This window comes from Filicampus tigris, chromosome 2 (assembly GCF_054856515.1).
Source record: "Filicampus tigris isolate MCC_2025a chromosome 2, RoL_Ftig_1.0, whole genome shotgun sequence".
Classification (NCBI taxonomy): domain Eukaryota; kingdom Metazoa; phylum Chordata; class Actinopteri; order Syngnathiformes; family Syngnathidae; genus Filicampus; species Filicampus tigris.
Genome location: NC_141218.1, coordinates 11,624,750 through 11,644,218, shown reverse-complemented (window position 1 = coordinate 11,644,218; position 19,469 = coordinate 11,624,750). Strand labels below are relative to the sequence as shown.

Here is a 19,469-nt window from a genome sequence, read left to right as displayed (position 1 = left end):
AGCTGTGTGATGTTCAAAGACTTGTTGTGAATATCGGTGTTCTCCTGCTGTATGGATGACAATGTATGAATCTTAAGGTGAATTGGAAGAACATTTCATTATTTGGCAGGCCACTATACGTCACAGGCATTCATAGGTGAACAAAGATGCATTATATTTGTAGTAATTAAATAATTTTTGGATCAGTTAGGTGAAAACGGATACTGTAGCTAATCACTGCCGAAAAACGTTTTTATATGTCTTTGCACAGTACAGCCATTTAATCCCAGGAATTTATTCATATTTTTTTTTCTATTTTTGTTTCAAACGTTAGGTTAAACGAGGGTCTGAAAATGTCTGGCAGTTAATGAGTTATCCATACTTAAATCTCACTGCTTAAAGTGAACAGTAGTAGGGAATGACTGCTTTAATCTGCTTCAAACATAGCGCAACTTCATTTTTCTTCATTTTTCAACCAGGCCACAAGGAATGATGTACACATCAGAATAAACTGACACACACTTACAGGGTGTATTTTATACGCCAGGCAGGTGGAAGACAAAGACACAGACAGAAACAGGTAGTTGGGACCCAGTCATGCGTGTCCCTCCGTGTGTGTGTGCGCGCGGGTGTGTGTATATATAAAACATTCCTGCCTGCTGTTCTGTAGGGGTGCACACCTGTGGAGTACCTGAGGTCACGGGGTCACACACACACACGACATTCTTAGTGATGCAGAGGGGGGAGGGACACACGGAGACAATGAGTCGGTGTGGAAAAAAGAAAGAAAGACTTTGTTAAACCAGATCAATCCTTTTGGGTCAAATTTAAGATGCTAGTTTTAAAAAAGCAAAAAAATCCACCGAGGGACATATCGTAACTCAGAAGACGTGTACGTGTTAAGGTGAAGTAGCATTGTATTTCTTTTTACATGAATTGGAATAGGAAATTTGTTAATGCCTATTTGTTGGATTATTTTCGAGCACCCACTTAAATGACCAAATATGGCCCCTTGCTCAAGAAAGGCAGCATGGATGCATGCAATGTTTTGGCTCTTGTATTGAAGCCGACCGTCCTCATTGTACCTGTGAGGTGTCACCGAATGGCGCGGAGGTGTGAGCGCATCACCGTGGCCCCTCGCACATTCCGTCCCGCGTGAGCGAGCGCTGAGTTGTTTGCAGGAAGGTGATGCGTTTTCCCCTGTGCTGCCGCCTATTTGTTTGAGACTTTGGATTATAAATCTGTCAGGGGGATGCAGGTGAAAGGAAATGTGGGAACGTGCGGATTGTGAACACACACTCACACACTTGTCAGTAGAGCGAATCTAATCGGCATGTTTTGAAAACAAGATAAACTATTGAAAAAATATATATGCATTATATGTATATATGTGTATATATACTGTACATATGTATATATGTGTATATATGTATATACTGTGTGTATATACGTATACATGTGTATTTACAGTATGTGTATATATGTATATGTATATATATGTATATGCATAAATATATACTGTATATATATGTGTATGTGTACATCTATCCAATAACAGAATGCGAATCTCGATACATGGGGTGCGATAAATTCAAGGATGGTTACATTTTAAAGTGGAACAATTTTAAATATGGCATTACCTTCAAAAATATATCTTTTCAGTCTTCAATAAAAGACGATTTAATGCATATCTTGATATATTTTAAAATAGAACAATTTGAGTTCGTTCCATTATATATTTTTAGATTTAAAATATTCGCCGCAATAACGCAAATAAAAAATGTTCAAACCTGTGAAATCAATAGTAAAATACATTTTGCCATGTACAAAATTTGAGAACTTCTTTCTTACGGCTTAGCAAAGAAAAAGTCATTCATAAAACTAAGCAACTTAAATCTGTCTCCACCTACTGCTGCCTCCCATCTGGACAATCACAGCATGGAGTGCGGTCCTTGTGTGACTTATCGTTGACTTCACCAAAACAGGTTGGAGCCCCTCCAAGCCAGTGTCCCGACTCATTTAAGCAGTCTGACTGTGTGAACTAATGAACTCAGCTTTCTTTCTAACACTCAGACTGGCAGGCGGACACAAGGCTCACACACGAGCACAATCTGACTCTAATGGACTTCCGCCATGGTCCAAATCATTGCATTGTTTTGTCTTTATAGTTGTCATGCATTCTTAAGCCCTTCCATCATAGCACAAAGAAATGCCTTTTTAAAAATGAGCTTCTTACTTAATTAAACGAAAACTGTGTGTGTGTTGAGATGATGTGGAAAAGCCTCCAATGCCGGTCCTCATTTTTGTCTACTTCACTTCCTGGGCACATATATGCACACACATATACGCAGAGAGAGAGAGAGAGAGAGAGAGAGAGAGAGCGAGAGAGAGCGAGAGAGACCCTAACTCTTAGAAGCTAAGGGTCTTAATTGATTGGAACCCAGCAGCTTTTAATTAAACCAACAATAAATCACCGTCTCAGGTAATGAGAAATGAGAGAGTCACACACACACATGCACACCCTGACCAGTAGCCATGACCCCGGGCGGTCCCGCTAAGCGAGTGAAATTCCGTCGCTGGGCGGATGTCTGGGCCTTTTAATAACAGCCTGCCGCGGCTAATTTATGATTGGTTGATTGGGTAGTTAAAGCTCCAATGTGGCCAAAGCATCGGGTCAGATATTTGACTCTTTTTTTAAAAGACCTCTCCTCCTGGGGGACGCGTTTTCAACTATGACTACTAGTACTAGTACTTTAGACCAAGTGGAAGCCATTTTGCCAGGAAAAAATTACATTGTTAGACATGCAATGTTTGACATTAATTTCAAAGCTTGCAGAAACTTTACACTGAAGAATATGTGAGAAAGGAGTTTGCTTCCAATGAATGACGAATGAGCCCTTCCTTCCCGCGACCAGTCCATGAGAACGTTTTGAGCCGAGCCACTTGTATCATCATTGTGCCGCACAAGTGGACTCAATCCGCTGGCCTGAAAGACGTCTTGAGCTCACAAAAACCTCCTTAAATGACTCGTGGAGACACACGCTAACTGGGACGGACAGACGGGGCCATTCAGATGGAGGAAATGTCACTCAGCTCTAGGATTTAGACTCCAACAAAGATTAAGTTCTCTCCTCTTTATTAGCCACTTCCTTTTACGTCCCTCCATTGCACTTTTGTCCTCTGCCAAGGAGGTAAAGGTTTTTTATTAGTTTGGGGTTGTCCTGTTGGGAAGTATTTCCATTGATTTTTTTCTTTTATGTGAGCATTCATTGTAGGCATCACAATTGGTTAATTAAAAGTATGCTAGTTACATAGTAAAATACCTAGCCTGCTAAAAATATGGATTAAATGAGATGAACTGGAATAATTGGCTAGCCAAGATAGTAGCAAGTTGGCTAGGGTAGCAACATAGCTGGATGGATAACTATATAGAGAGATAAGTTGGTAAGTAGTTAGGCAGGCAGGTAGGTAGGTACGACCGACGGAATGTAAGGAAGGAAGCGCTTTAAAAGGATGACAACGGACGGGGTCAGAGGACGATTATTGAGGAGGGAAGGGTACCCAGGTCTAAAGGTAAAGGTAGCCAAAACAATTGCAACTAAGCGAGCCTGCTAATAGTAGACCAATGCTTGGATGGCTAGATGGATGGATTGATGGATGGATGGGTGGTCTAACTAGCTAGCTAGCTAGCCAAACTAGCAGCACCTTGACTGAGATACAATAGCTGTGTAGATCGACACTCAAATATTGAACCTTAAGAGAAGTCTGCAATTTTATTTCTTCCTCCTTCCTATCACAATGCTCCATCCTTTTCTTATCACCATCTCCTTTCCCTCTCAAATATTTTTCCTCTCTTAGGCTTCCTTCCTGCTCACTCACTTTCTTTCCTGTCTTTCTCTCGGTGGAGATTTCACTTTTCCTCTTTTTGGCCCGGCGAGACGATGTTGACGTTGGCTGCGGCCGACTCCTGCTGCCTGTCAGGGGATGACTAATGACTCCGTGTTGCACTGCCGATAGACAGAAAGAAGCATTAGCGTGCTAACTGATTGGTCGGCTCGCTGTTACAAGGGCAAGGTTCACACAAAGTTTTGTTGGCCAAGGAAATCGCTGTCAACATTTATTTTTTTTATCCAACCAATCTTTTTGTTGCCTGTGTAGGTCATTGTCACCATAAACACTTCTGACATATTCATATACATATAAGTAGGGTTGCCAACCGTCCCTTGATAAACGGAATCGTCCCGTATTTAGGGACGTAAGTACGCGTCCCGTATTGAGTTGTAAAGGGACGCACTTTGTCCCGTAATATCTTCAAGAGTAAAAAATAATCTGTAAAATGTAGATGGAATTAATAGAACAACAGTTCTTTAACACACCACCTCCGCAAAGGCTAACTTCAAAATAAAGCTACCAAATAATACATTGCGTCATTGATGCCAATGCAATAGCCTTAGTAGACGTTTACTTTGAAGTTGACCTCCGTGGTGGCGTAACAGCTAACTTGACTTCCGTTTTTGACATCTCAATTTGCCACCTACATCAACGCAACGCCATCGCAAAGTCATAGTTAGTCGCTAATTTATGTCACTAACAAACCGCCAGTTAATTACCCTGTCAATGTATGATACGGCACAAATCTCCGGCGTTAGTGGCTTGCAGCTGTTATCATTAGTAACAAGTGCCTGGCTGGTCGTTCAACAGCTTGGCTTCCTTTTTTTTTTTAAACTTCTTTTTCAATATTGTGGAGATTATTTTGTAATGCGCTGTCCATGTGTAAAGGAAGGTGCCTTAAATTTCACTCAAGGTAAAAAAAAAAAAAAAGAAATAAAACCTTGTCTGCATTTATTTTATAAAAACACTTTTGCTCATTAAATAGTTTTAAGAAAACAACAAGCTCAAAATGTCTGGCAGAATACCTTGTTATTACTGCACGTATAAAATAAGAGCATTCTTATTTTGTACGTGGTACAGTGTATAAAATAACAAGGTATCCTGCCTTCTATTGCGTTCTTAAATCCTAAATGGCCATAATAGACATAAGGAGTTTTTTTTAATGGGCAAAACTGTTTTATTGAATAAATGAAGTCAAAATTCTAATGATCTTTTTTTCTTTTTTCTTTTGCTGATCCGAAACACAATCCGATCCGTGACTCAAAATCCGTGACCGATCCGAACCGCGACTTATGTGATCCGTTGAACCACTTGTGAGTACCAAAGTCAATCGCCTGGTACCAATGTGAGTAACCCATGCATGAAAAAAATGATGTGCACCGTTGTTAATATGGGAATGTGCAATGAATGCCAGCATTGTATGGACAAACAACATATAATAATTTTGGGGTGGAATAAACAAGTACAACTGATTGACAAGTATGTTAAATAGATTAATAATACATCAAAGTAATAAATTGATCTATAACAGATAAAGAATACACACACAGCCTTACAATAACTACACGTTCAAACAGATATGCATCATTTTTTACTGTACAGGCAGTCGATATACTACACTTAAACTATAAATATAGTAAAGAGTAAGTGGACAAATATGTGAAAATGTTCTGCTGAACTGATTAAAGGTGAGCTCATTTTGAACCTCAACTATGACATGTCTTGCTCGGTGTTTTACTCTGCAGTTGTCAAAGATGCTTCTGCCATGGCAGAAAGCTCTTTGGCCTTGGCAACACATAGTGAATATTCTGATTGGATAACAATACAACCTTCTAAATTATAGATTAATAAATATATTATACTAGGGCTGGGCCGATAATTCGATAACAATATGTATCGCGATTGACACATGATCGATACCAATAGAAAATGCCTTCGATAAAACGTTCGATAGAAACAAAGTAAAAAACAAACCCGATGGCAGCATGGTGCGCGATGAAGGCAGCGCGCTTCCGCCTCCAAACATGAAGAAGAAGCATTTAAACCAAAGAAGAAGCAGCTTTTAAACCAACGAGGAAGAAGCTCTTAACTCAACGGAGCATGCTCGCGGGCCCGGCGGCCGTGCGCTATGCTCGCGTCCAGCCGTAACTTTGCTCAAATAAATGACCACTCCACTCAGTACAACTCTTACAATTAAATGATATTATGCATGATAACCCTATTAAAAACCCGTGGATGGATCCATGGTGTACAAGTAGAGGAGTACTACTTTTGACATGCTAGCAGTAGTTAGCATTATCCGACACCGGCATCACACTCAAGGTAAAATCAAGCAAGTAAAATATGAATGGACTACGGCAATAATGAGTCCGCTAAAAAGATAAAGTAGTCCTAAGGCTGTTGGTCAACGATGATGTATGCACTGCAAGAGAGTATTCGTTCACTTACATTGGATGAACATTGAATGAAGGCTAATATATGTGTCAACAACTGCTTTGGGGTAGACCTAGACCTAATGCAAATATGCATTTACAATGCACTGATAGAGGAGAAACTGCACATTACACTACATAGCGATGTACAGAAAACAGTTAACTGTTATTTAAACAAAATCAATAATTATCAATAGTGACTGAAATACTTCGATTGTGACAGTTTTTCAAACATTCCTCAGCCCTTCTAAGCACATTATCTTTAAAATGGAGTTTATTTCATCTTTATATCGACCAGTTTATTTCACTCTTTCATAGTTACATTGACCTCTTATTAAAGGTGAAGTATTATGTTCAAATAAAATAACCTAAATGTATTTTTCTTTGGGTCCTTATTTTCAATAGTTGAAACAAAATTCAATATATATCGATATCGACCAAGGTGAAACACTTATATCGTGATGTACTTTTCAGTCATATCGCCCAGCCCTATATTATACAGTATATGAATTAATTGCAAATATCACTACTTTATCTTGAGGATCAATACTTAAAATTGAGCACACTGGATCGGAATATCAATATTTTGGTATCGATATGCCCAACCCTCGTTGAATGCAGTCAGGTCGGCCGTCCCAGCCGATGAGGTGTCCCTTATTTATTTTTCAGGGAGTTGGCAACACTATATACAAGCTGCAGTCAACTTTAAATAGACCCAAAAGATAGTAGGTTCTGCCTTAAAGATTCAACTGCAGTTCTGTCCTTAACTTAATAAAACATCTGGTGTGTTCCCTGACAACTGTCAGCTTGATTTGATTTACTCACATTTTCTAATAAAACATCCCATTAATTTGTTATTCTTTGCTTTTGAACTGACTAGAACTTTTTTGTTTGCCTTGTAAATGTCCAAGCTTGGAAAATCCAATTTATTACTTGCATTGCACATTGCAGAAATAGTTTGACGGGCGCCATCAAACTGTATATTCTCTGCTCGTCATTGCCTCGCTTTTTATTTCCCCCTGCCTTTTTTTGCCCTGTTCATACAAAGATAAAGAGTTTGACCCGGGACCCATGTGTTGTACTAATATGTCAGCCCTGAGGAAACGAAGAGAAAGAAGACAGAAAGCAGAGAGAGACGGAGGTGGAGATGAGTTTGCTTGATAAAAGTGACACTTTGGGAGAGAGGGATTCTTCAAATTCCTCTCTGCCCCCATGACACACGCACGCGCACACACACGCGCACACAAAGACACACGCGCTTCTGTAATGACCAGAACAGACGTTCCAGCCAGAGCACTTCAACTCAGTCCAGTTGCTTTTTCGCCTTTTTGGCCCTACTTCATGTACGCTTCCTTTCCCACCACTTTTATTTTTATGACCTATACACTTCTGACCATGTCAATCAAAAGTCTTAATGAACAAAAGGTGTGTTTTGGGGGAACATAGTCCTGTTTGTGACCTTGTTTTTAAGTTTATAAAATGCAGATTTATGATCAGAACATTTAATAATGCACTTTTTTCCTCACGAAAATAGGCACGTTTTTTAACATCATGTGGCATTTAGACTTACACAAGGTATTTAATCGGAGTTACAATTTTGAGGGGATCATTGAAAAAATCCTTCTCTCCTCTGACTCACGTTTGAGAACATATCACACTTGAAATTACACGGGGACCAATTTCCGCCTGCTAATAGCATCTGTCCAATGTGTTCAGCTAATAAAGTACCGGTGGTGACAGAAACTAATTAGAGACCTTTTTTCCTTTTATGAAATCAAGTATTTTTAATTAAACAAGTAGAACTTTGGCCAGCAGGTTTTAATAGCTTTAGGGTTGTTAATCACTCTCCTCCGCATATAAGACACGTGCAAATAACAAATAAAGGAAAGTCATGCACTCCATTGTTATTACTATTTATATAGCCCACTGCAATATGGGCATTGTAAAATCTCAAATACTGCTGCAACACATACCACACACACAGGAAAATGGGGTTATCTCGATATATAGATATCTTGATATCTTGATATATATATATATATATATATATATATATATATATATATATATATATATATATATATATATATATATATATATAGATATATATATAGATATGCACAGATATCTCGATGTATATATATATATATATATATATATATATATAGATATAGATATATATATAGATATGCACAGATATCTCGATGTATATATATATATATATATATATATATATATATATATAGATATAGATATATATATAGATATGCACAGATATCTCGATGTATAGATATATATAGATATATAGACATCTCAATATTTCAATATCTCGATATATATATATCTATATCTATCTATCTATCTATCTATCTATCTATCTATCTATCTATCTATCTATCTATCTATCTATCTATCTATCTATCTATCTATCTATCTATCTATCTATCTATCTATCTATCTATCTATCTATCTATCTATCTATCTATCTATCTAGCTGTATCTATATAGCTATATATCTATATATGTATATATCTATCTATCTATATATGTATATACCTATCTATCCATCCATCCATCCATCCATCCATCCATCCATCCATCCATGCATCCATCCATCCATCTATATACACACAGTATATATACACACAAAGCAATGTATTGATGAGAACATTAGCGAAGATAGCTAGTGTGTTGGATGGATAGATGTGTCTTTGTATTTGGGTGACCTGACTTCTACAGAAAATTCCAACTGAGATTCTTTTTATTCAGTCTTGTTCAATGCTGGCACTCACACTCTCTCTTTCCTATTCATTCAAAAGTCTCTCACCCCAATGCTGGACATTCTTTTTTCTCCTTCCAAACACCTTGTCAGCTCCTCACATTTTACCAGCTGCTGCTTGTTCACACTCTGTGATATATGCACACACACAGACACACACGCACACATACTCTTCCACTGTTGCGGTAGAGGACACTCATATGAAGCATATGCACGCGGCTGCTGGTTGATTTGTTGTCTGTTACAGTGTAAGCTAGAAGTTAAGTCATGTCTGTACACACACGTGCACACAAGGTGTACTCTATGCTCTATTTAATTGAATCGCAGTGTCGTGGAACACAATACATTCCGACATTCCGGGAGTCTTGTCAGGCTCTTTGGATTGACAAACAGTTTTCCGTAGGAAAAAAAAAACAACTGAAGAAATATTGTGCATAATAAAATGTAAAACAGTAATACAAACAAACCATTCAGCATTCTCAATTTTAAGACAGCAGAATCTTGAGATACAAATCAAATGTGTTCTGTGACCACACTTGAAATGCAACGCTTGCATCTCAAATCATCTTTCTCCAGTGAAATGAATGGAAACATCATGGAAATCGTCAGTCTGTTGCTACCTTCCCAATAACGTATTTTGTTCATGAGGACAAATTGCACTTCATAATAATATTGTATGTCATGAAAAATGCAGTAATAACATAATTCAATACAAAGGAATTAAAACCTTTATTCAATGGTCATTATACTGCTCTTTTTTCACTGAGGATAAAGAATATATGCCGACGGGTATTGTTACCTTATTTGTCTGCATGTGTTGCTTGCGTTAAATATCTATTGCTTAAAGGGATACAACACTTCCCTGCCACATCGATGTTATTCCGATAGCTGGGCTAAGTTATGTGACTGTTTTACAAACACGTGTAATTCGCTCTGTTCAATGTTTAGTTTGACAGTCAACTTCAACTGGGAATGGAAATTAACTGCTGACAGCCTCTTTTTAAAAGAATTGTAAACTAGTTGCCAAACTGCTGCTTGTTGTGAAGTGAGTTGAGTGCACTGCCACCATCCTGAACTCAAACCTGGGACAGAAAATTCATCTCCAATCTTAGTTTGCCTCCTATGCTCTAAGGGTCCGTATGGTTTTACTTTTCATCCACCGTGTCCTTGGGGCATCCGAATCCTCTGTGTGCTCGTGTGCGGTCGGCTTTTCTTGCGCTTCTTGGCGAGTGCGGCGCAGTCTCTCGTTGACAGTTGTACATATCTGACGGGCTGCGATGAAGACGGGCTGAAGCAATGCCCTTCGTCCCACCACACCCACCCTTCACTTGTTTCACATTTGAATAAATACATAAATGTCTCAGCCGAATGAAAACACATGTTTAAAATCGCAACACTAATGTTGGCTTAACGGTGTAGCACAAGGGCCCGCACACATCATTTTGTACACGCAAGATGTACACAGTGTTCATGCGTGGTTGTATACTGTACTGTGTGCGTGTGCGTGTGTGTGTATGTATATATATATATATATATATATATGTGTGGAGGTTGCCGTGCACATTCAAACGTAGTAATAACATACAGTACTACACACATGTATAGCATATGGAAAAGGTTTGTGTTCTGGTGCTGATCTACACCTTTGTTTTTGAAACGCATATCAGCTTAACACCACAGGACACTCTTATAGTATGTGTGCGTCAGTGCGTGTGAATTCGCAAATTCAAATTAGCATTTTTTTTTTTTGTCCTTTGGAGCCTATGCTCTGCTATTTGTGAAAAAAAGGCATATTTTTTTAGGCTGTTTCTATAATGTGCTAAGATGGTGCCAAAGCACTTTCTAGAAAAGTAGTGATTGATGTCAAGGAAGTACTGAAGGAAGTTGTAACTTGTATCTCAAATCATCTTTCCCTATTGTAATGAATGGAAATCCTTTCTAAAATGTGTGTGTCTATCAGGGGGCAGTATGAGTTATACGTACACTAAGAAGAGTTTCACAACTTAGTGGAGCAGTTAGCTGCAGTAATATTAGTCATTTTTTTGCAGAGATCAAAGAATATATGCCTGAGAGTATTATATTGTCTGTCTGCATGTTTTGCTTTAACGTTTGTGTTCAAAATACCTGTTGTTTACGAGGTTAAAATCAGAGTTGGACACTTTCCCCTTTTTTGCCGGTCCGTCCTCCGTTCGCGACCTGGGTAACCTTCCGTGCTCGTTCCTCCATCGTTATTCATAAAAATGATCGTCCTCTGATCCCGTTCTTCCTCATCCTTTTAAAGCGCTTCCGTCCTTGCATTCATTAACAAAACACAATTACTATCCCGGATTACACACACGAGACAGGCTGGGCGTGTTTCTGTGAAGTGGCGTTCTGACTCCTGTGGCATTATCCATGGTGTTACATGTGTTGAACCATTAGAAGGCAGAAGCATGTGCAATGCGACTACTGGGAAGCACATGAAAAGCGTTCAGTCGGTACTTGACCTGGTTTGGGACCAATAGAGGGATGGACGAAAACCCACTTCTGCCCTTGCTTAATTCGTCCTTTTTAAAAGACTCCTTGTCTTCCGTCTGTCCGTTTGCAAAATGGGCCCGGACGGACGGACCATTCCGTCCCTGGGACTGAATACCCAGCTCTAGTATATACTGTATTTCTTTTAAATTTTTTTTTTTACATGAGTGATAGTGTCTCTTTAGCATTTACGCATTCCCAACTCCCTTGTGAGGTCTTTTTTTTTTAAGTCGTAGAAAAACAGGAGGAAATTTGAAAAGCGAAAGCAAATACCACCATTGCGTGCTGTGTCTGTTTGTGTGTGTGCGCGCGTTCCGGAAGCTAAACATTTCGTGTCGCTTCAAAAGCCGACCGGCAGTTCTGACAATCCCGACACCTCCGACATTCGCGCCTCTTTGATGAGGGATTCCTGCCGGCCAGCGGGGCTACTATTGCCGGAGGGGGGGGGAACCGACTTACGCACACTTAAACAGTCACATACGCGCCAGCACACACACCGAGTGCCGGACACAGAGAAATGGATAGCTGTCTGCAGAAAATGCGCACACCTACACACGCACAAACAGGACGTGTTGAGGCGAGGAGCAGATGGGAGCTGGCTTTGATTGCTCTGTTGAACTATGACCTCAAGGTGAAAAGGTACCGCAGGGTTCATTCAGTGAGACAAACACACACAGACAAACGCCATCCATATTTTTTTTACAACCGCCCAACAGCACTTTACAGCTAAGTGTAGTTATCTTGCGTGTGTGTGTGTGTGTGTGTGTGTGCGCGTGCGTGTTAGAGGGTCACGTCCCGCTGCATGGAAGGTTAGGATCACTACCAGCTGCATTCACTTTGATCCATGAAAGGTGAAATGGGGGTTGTGGTACGATTGGCTTTTGTTTCTGTTGACTTGTCTAGCTTCGCTTAGTTCATTTGTCATGGACCTTGTACAAAAGACATTCAAGTCAAGAGGAAAGATGCTCTGTGCCCGATTATAGCTTTGTGGCTAATTTCCATCTGCCATCCCCATGGAAGTTAAGAAAGAAAAAAAAATAGCCTCTGAGAACTACAGTGGGCTAACTCCATTTTTTGTCATATTTAAGTTTAGCGTGGAAATAAACTACAGCTTCACATAAAAAGGTTAGAATTGCCTATGAAATTCCTCAACTCACTTCCAACATTGTTGCTTGGAACCAAGGCGCCACAATATGGTTGCCAAAGCAATACTTCTATTGCTGTGGCCTGTGCAGAAAAACAGCAAAGTTTTTCACCGAATAATGGAGGATAGGTTAAAAAAAAAAAAAAACACCTATACCGTAACAAAGCTTATCATAGCTTGTCATACTATTCTATACCTAGGTTTACTTTTTTCGGAATTGTATGTATCATCGCTGTCCTGTGAAAAACACTTATGTCCATTTTTTTCATTATTTTAAATGTTTATGTTAATGGGGTTTCCGCGTTACAGACATTAACATGAAAAAAAAGACAAAATGTGAAAAAAAAAAAATTTCACAGGAGAGTGACGGTATTTAATTTTATATATGAAACGGATGACAGTTTTCAAGGTGAGCATGGAGACCTCAAGTGTACAAAAATAATACCTGCACCATACATGCATATTTTGTATTGATATTATGCGTACATTTTTAAAATATATCTGAATAAAAAAATCATAAAATGAACATAGGGTCGCTACTTTGCAGATTTCCACCTTTCCATAAACTATTGACTACTCTACTCAAATACCATATGAAAATATACTCACAAATTACTCACTCGCTGACGTTTAAATTAACTGTAATTCATTCACCTGGCTCAGATTCAACACCATATGTGTGACAGGTTGTGGATGCTTGTGGCCATATCGTCATCCCACCACCCCCACGCACATTCCCAAATTCCACCCGTGTCCACCTGGCCTGGCAGCGGACAGCATACAAATGAAGACCAGTGACTCAAGTCACCTCTGGCCTGACCTTCCCACCTGAAGAACGAGAGCGCCTTTTGGACAAAGATGTGTTCTGTCCTTTATTGATGTAGACATTTCAAAAGCAGATTTATTGTTCACGCAAAGTGGAGGCCAATTTTCTCAAAGTAAGAAAACCGGATTGAGTTTAGCCTCCTTTTAAGGTCCTGTCCAGCTACTCTGACTAAATGCTGGTTGCGAAAATACCCAATAAATCATCACCTATTTTTTGGACATGAAAATCAAAAGTAAAATAAGCAATAACTGTCCTCTACTTGACTCCAGTTGCTTAAGCTTTATCTTTACATGCATGCTGTTTGGAACTGCAAATATCAGACATTACAAGTCATTACTATGCTGTATGTTTGCGTGTGCCCTGCAGCCATGCACGCCTGATGAGGCTTTTTTTCCTCCCTTGAAGTGAAACTCTGTCATTAGTGTCGTTTCACCAATGTTTAACTAAAAAATGTCCATCCATGGTGGCTCTTTAGTAATACACACACACACAGTGGGGGCAGTGTTAATAATCTTGAAACAGAATCCACACACACGCACATACTGTCACTCACTGTTGCCGTCCCCTCTTGTTCGCCTTCACGTCGCAGAGACGTTTTATTCTTAACAAAACGCGGCCCGCCCTCGCCTCGGGAGTCCCATTAGCAGCAGATGCTATCGAGCGCCCGCTGAATGTGTTTCTCTCCTCCCTAATGATTGGCTTATTACAGATGAAGACATATGTGTGGACAGGTTATTGCAATGGCAAGGAGGAGGGGAGGATTTCTTTATGAAAGACTTGATTGATGCAATCACTAACGCTTGACTTTGCTATTCGTAGTCACCAATTGACAATGTTTAATTCACTCTGTTATATTATATGTTTTATGTGTTGTTGCTCAGAGTGTGTTAAAGTAGCAGTTTTTTTGTTTTAAAGGTTTGCAATTAGTGTGACATTTATGCTAATTGTTGTTACTAGGTCTACTGTTTGGCATTATATGTGTTCATTAAGCTAGCTAGCTGATGTTTGTTAAACAAAACGATTTGGTTTTAGCCCACTGTGTTGAAATATCCATCCATCCATTATCTGTACCGCTTCTCCTCACAAGGGTCGCGGGGCGTGCTGGAGCCTATCCCAGCTGTCTTTGGGCAGTAGGCGGGGGACACCCTGAACTGGTTGCCAGCCAATCGCAGGGGTGTTGAAATATACGATGTTAAATTCTCTTTTGTTTCTCTTTGTTTTCATGTGTTGCTGCTTCATGCGTGCTAAAGTAGCAGTCGTTTGAAGGTCTATCATTACCGTAACATCTATGATAATTTCCGTTAGCATAGATTGTATCATTGTATCATTCGCTTTAGCAAAATAATCAGTCACTTTTTTGATGTGGGTGTTTTTGATCACTAACTGAAAATGGAAAGAATGGATGATACAAGGGTTTATGAAGAAGGTAGGTTGAAGGACTCGCGATGACACATGGAGCATGTGACAGCTGCGCTCCAGATGTCGTCGACAAAGTCACGTCCGAGTCTCATTTGTTGCCTTCACGGACACTGAGACGTCAGACTCGGCCTTAACCGCACCCGGCGACCTCTTGGTGGCCACTGATCAATCAGCGGGATGACCGCAGAGTCGATGGAAACATGAGAGTGGCGGCGAGGTACGGGCCCGCTCATATGGGACGCAGCCGTGATTAAAAAAAAAAAAAAAAAAATGTCAACGCAAAGAGCACCGGCCCGTAAAAGCAACGGAATGACAACACATTGCAATATATCACAGAAGGATCGAGAAGTTATTGCCTATTGTGTTGAAGAACGCCATCTGTAATGATACACGGAGCCATATTTCAAAGGAGATGGTGCCTCGAAAAGGAATTAAAGTATAATATAAGACAAATGAGTGCGGTACACATGACAAGATGCCATACCATCGTGTTCGCACGGGTATATTTTAAAAACATTTTTAAAGGAGTGATTTCCAACCACTGTACAGCCGGCAATGACCCAGTTTCACGGAACGGGTCCCAAAATGATCCATTGACTGCAAATGGATCTTTGTTCATCTCTCTATGCCAGCGACGTATAGTGACGACCAGGACAATTCAAGAGTTGAACTTAAAAGCCGTCAAGTGACATTTAAACAAAAATAGAGTCATCGCGTACTAGCAGGCAGTGTTTGAGTTTGCATCTCCTAACCCTGCAAAACCAAACAACTCCCAGTTGCCAGTTGGTAAGTTTAAAAATATATATCGTAGTGGAAAATATATGCCCCAAATGTACGTTATTACCCGTCCAGGAATGTTTGTCAGTCCCACATTTTTTCGTTTTTGCTCAACTTCATATACAGTAACTCCACACTTTTCCTCTTTTCTCACTTCACTTCACGTCTTTTGATTGGCTAAAGTGGGATTAGGAGTTGCAGCGCCACCTGCTGTGTTGTTCGTGTACCTTTTACACAAATGACTTTCTTCTGGCTTTTGATTGGCTGAAACAGACTTAGTGGTGTATTATGCTTGGGCATGTATTTAACTACCTGAAAATGCCGGATAATTAAAAAAAAAAAGCTTCATTTTTCATGAAGGGTAGTGTTTAATAAGGTTTAGCACCCCAAAGCAGCCAGTGGAAGTTTCAGCAGATGTTTCCACGGGTCAGTCTCGTGCCTCTTCCACTGGCCCACCTGCTGAATGCGTCCGTCTGTCTCTCTTCATCTCCATCTGTCTTGCTTTCCCTTTCCTGCCTATGTTTGACTGATAGAGCTGTAAGTGTAACCTGAAGTCCGTCTGCCGTTTGTAGTTCGTTAAAAAAAGCACTATGGTCCAAATGAAGCTGCGTCACGCTTTACTAAATTCAACCATCACAAATCTTAATCTGCAATGTTAAATCGAAGATAAACACATGGAAACATTTTGGAGTATGTTCATTCTGCATTCCTTATGTATACGGTCATGTCATTAAAGGTTTTCTTTCTTGACTTTTTATGGCTACTTTTACATGATAAAGGCAAAATGCATCAGTGAGGCACTGATTTGTGCCCATGAAACATGCATGAGAACAATTACCATGTCTGAACATTAGGAACAATGGAACCACTTACTGTCTGTATGTTCAAGGGAAAAATGTACTCCCTCAAAATGTACTGTTTGAAAGGCTTTTTTAAAATTTTGAAGTTATATTCCAACAATAATACTAAATGTTCCCCCATATGGTCGTGACTATCGGATTAACCTTTTCATGGATTATTCCGGGAACGTCTCCTCTGTTAGTTACTGAAAAGCCTCGTAAGTGAGTTGAGGAGCTTCATTTAGGCAAAAGTACTGCTTTGCCAACATTTTGTGGTATCTTGTATCCAAAAAATGATGCTGAAGTGATTTGAGGAGCTTCATTTAGACAAAAGTAGTGCTTTGCCACCATTTTGTGGCATCCGGGTGCCAATTTTGCCAGCATCTTCTGGTTTCTATTGGCAAGCATAAACCTTTTCAGGAGGATCCATTACTCTTGGATTTGTCAAGATTCGGCAGGAGCGGATCTCTATGTTGGCTCACGATAGCTTCGGTAAACTAGGACTAAATACGGCATCAAAATCAGTGGAATCTGTGTGTTAGCTGTAAGATGCTGACTGTACTATGTTTTTTAAGGGTCCACTTATGAAGATGTATATAAGTATTTACAAATCTTAATTTTTGGGGAATGGGTTATTCACAGGGATGTTGTAAGAGGAAGAAGGCAGCGCAAGTGGAAGCGTATGTAAGAATAGTAATCTGCATGGCATCAAGTTAAAGCGGCTCGTAAAATGAATGTGACCTTTTTGTGGGAAAAAAAAAATCTTTATCATTTCTTTATTACTTCCCCCACCCAGTAATATGCTTCTTCCCGGGGTCGCGGTTCTGGAAGTGATCAAGCACGCTGGTGGCTTCAAAACCAGCAGAACTAATGCGCAGCAGAGCGAGCGGCCCGCGCGTTGCCGACAGGGCGATGAGAGAAGAGACGCGGAGGCAAGGGGGGTCGGAATGGAGAGGTTGACGCGGCAGTTAATTACAGCGAATCCCCCGCTCGTCATGGGAGTTACGTTCCACACCCACCTGCTGTGAGTGAAAATCTGTGTAGAGTGACCATTTAATTAGGCTTGAATAATGATTGAGTTCAAATGTATTGCACATCAAAGTTAAACAAAACAATAAAATAATAAAGTTCAAGTGACTCTTTCCATACATTCTCCCTTTTATCATATTTCAACACGAAAAAATGTGCACCTTTAACTGCGACATATCGTTGGATTACTGCAATCATACCATTTGTTCGCTCGGATCGTGATTGTGTTATTTGCCAAGCCGGTGGGCGACATCTGGGAATGACTTGTCGCAGATGTCGGCCCGTCCTTGTTCACCCTTCATCTCCTCCTCCATCACGACCTTCAATTATCAGCAGATTAGCAAAACGCGCTCCTCTGTTGGTCTTTGGATGCGAGATCGTTTAAGCGCCATCTATCATTGGTGCACACCGTCTGTCAGTCACTCACCTCTTGATGTAAGGTTTTAGTGAGGCTTTAGAAATGCCTCATGATATATATTTTGTAAAGAAATTCTGCAATATTGGCATGGAGGTCCACAATTGAGCCACCGAGTGGGCCAACTCAATTTTTGACATTTTGCGGGAGAGTGATTTAAAGTTTTATGGCTACCATAAAATATGGGGGATTTCCAGTATATCTTGATTTATGTAGCGATGATTACTTCTTCTGGATACTTGTTTTTGCTGAAGTTGTGGTTTCCCTTAGATTTTAATTCACCACCATCCGTCAACTCTAACAAAATTAATTGAAAGATGCATCCAAGCTAAAGCGCTACTTACTTTCTTCTTTCAAAATCTGAATCTGACTTTCTGGGATATTTTTGTTTCACTACGCAGCCATCTTGGAAATTGTAGTTGGCCCAGTTAAATGCAATGATGTCATGCCCCCCATATGTCATAATATGAACTAAACATTGACGTAGACCAATATTCATCTAAAAGATAACGCCTTTTCTTTATTCATTTAAAATTTGGAGGATATATCGTGGTCATACAGTTCTAGTTGTACATATTTATGCAGGAAGCAGAGAAACATGACTTGATTACATGGCAATGTCACTTTCAAAACAAAAAAATGATGTCAAGATGACTGATTTTCACTTTTGGTCCAATGAATCAAAACACGCTCGGTAACATAAATCCTTAAATCCCGATCGGAATCTGCTCATAGGTTTTGGAGATATCTTGTTTGAGGTAATGATGATATTTAAAAAGAATGCTGACATCGATAGGGGGCAATGACTTTGTTTGTCTGTACAAGCCCTTCTTTCACTAATTCATCACATATTTGCCGTTATTGAATGCAAATGGTGACATTGCATTTTAATTATTTCTTTTTTTGTCTATGGCGAGCATAATCAAGGTAGACAGAAGAGAACGGGCAGGACAAAGGGTAGAAATAAGCGAGAGATGGTTGAAACTTTGGATTCCGGAGAAAAATTACACAGACTAATGCAAGAGCAGGTTTCTTTCCCGTGTCACAAGTCTGTCTTTGCTCATGACTTCTTCTGTTGTTTAGATTTGTATCATCTGGTTTTTTGGCTTCTTTTCCCATCTGGCCTTTGTTCTCATCCCGTCAAGACGTACGCTAGGGCGAAAATATTAGCAGGTTCCACTGATGGTGATTAGTTGCATGTGTTGGCTGGGAATTACCACACGAAGTACAATGGTAGGTGTGATTTATGGGAATGGGACCAATGGATGACTGGAACAACACAATGTCAACCCAAGGAGATAACACATGCAAGCCCACACACATGCACACATCACATACTTTTGTTTTGAAATTTAAAGTAAATTGAAACAGTGCACTCTTCAGAGAAAATTCTGATTTTTTTGTTTTGTTTTGTTTTTTTGTGTG

At 39.8% G+C, this 19,469-nt stretch overlaps 1 protein-coding gene across 1 annotated transcript in view; it reads left to right on the top strand.

Annotated features, from left to right (window-relative positions):
• Positions 1-19,469, top strand: part of slit3 (slit homolog 3 (Drosophila)) — a 247,995-nt gene that overhangs the window by 59,539 nt on the left and 168,987 nt on the right. The window lies entirely within an intron of this gene.